Source organism: Myotis davidii, unplaced genomic scaffold, assembly GCF_000327345.1.
Source record: "Myotis davidii unplaced genomic scaffold, ASM32734v1 scaffold540, whole genome shotgun sequence".
Lineage (NCBI taxonomy): Eukaryota > Metazoa > Chordata > Mammalia > Chiroptera > Vespertilionidae > Myotis > Myotis davidii.
Genome location: NW_006292916.1, coordinates 1387167 through 1388594, shown reverse-complemented (window position 1 = coordinate 1388594; position 1428 = coordinate 1387167).

Sequence of the window (1428 nt, the reverse complement as noted above, 5' to 3'; positions counted from 1 at the left end):
GAGGGCTGGGGGCAGAACCAGTGATGGGGGGAAAAGAGGGTCCCCTGCCCAGGCCTGACACCTCTGCCCAGGGTCCCCTGGCCAGGCCTGATCCTGCGATTGGAGGGTGATGGGGGTCAATGCCTGAGGGCTCCCAGTATGTGAGAGGGGTCAGGCTGGGCTGAGGGACACTCCCCCCACACACACACCCAGTGCATGAATTTCGTGCACCGGGCCCCTAGTCTATCATAAGCTAAAAAGATTATATGAATAGTAAACAGTACTCAACTAAGTTACCATTCTACCACCTCCCTCCCTTAGCACTCCCAGCTCTATCCTAGGACAGAAAGTACAAGGTGGTCACTTGGATGTCTAGACCATTGGCTTCTAAAATGTGGATCCTGGATCTTATCATCACTTGGGACCTGCTAGAAACCCAAATTCTCCAGCCTCTTCCCAGAGTCACTGATATAAAATCTCTAGTAATGGGCCCTGGCCATCTTTGCTCTGTGATTAGAATATTGACCTGAAGACTGAAGGGTCACGAGTTTGATTCCCGGTCAAGGGCATGTACCTTGGTTGCAAGTCCCCCAGCCTCTGTGGGGGCACATGCAGGAGGCAACCAATCTATGTGTCTTTCTCATGTCTCTCTCTCTCTCTCTCTCTCTCTCTCCCCTCCCCCCTCTCCCCTCCTTCCTTCTTTCCACCTTCTCTAGAAATCAATGGAAAAGATATCCTCAGGTGAGAATTTTTAAAATATCTCTGGGAATGAGTTTCACCAGTTGATGTTCTATCAAATCATCCTGATGATTCTGATTTATTCTAAGTTCAAGAACCAGTGGTCTACATGTTCCTCTCAATCTACTGGTGACTTCTGGAATGTCAACTGAACTCTTCTCCCTTCTTTGGCCCAGGCTTGTCCCTTTGGCTGACTGGACTCTCCCATTCCATGGACACCCCAGGCTTTATATCTTATTATGCAGTTCACCCCTGTTACTGGCACCTTCCACCAGCTCATCAAGGGTTATTTGGCTTGTCTGACAATAAGCTGGTTTCCAGTGTTCACTGTCCATGAAGCGAGGAGTGGGGCAAACACAGAGATAACTTTCAACAGATCCATAACCGTCATTTTGGGAAGAAATTACTTTCCTATTTTGCTTTTGAAATGGCCACTGTGTTTACAAGTAATGACTCTGTTAACTCTTTTTCCTCAGCAGATGAGAATCTTGGGATAAAGACATCTGCCCTGGGAGAAAGAGTCAGAGGAGTGTCTCCTTTAAGGTCTCTGAGTATATGGGTGCATGTAGTTGCCTGGGTGCATGCTTATGTGTTTGGGTCAGTGTGGATAGGTACCAGGACTTAACAAGAGAGATGACAAGACTAATAAGCATATCCTCTCAGCTTACAGTTCTGCTAAGTGGTCTGGTTTGAAAGTTTTGGAGACAGAAG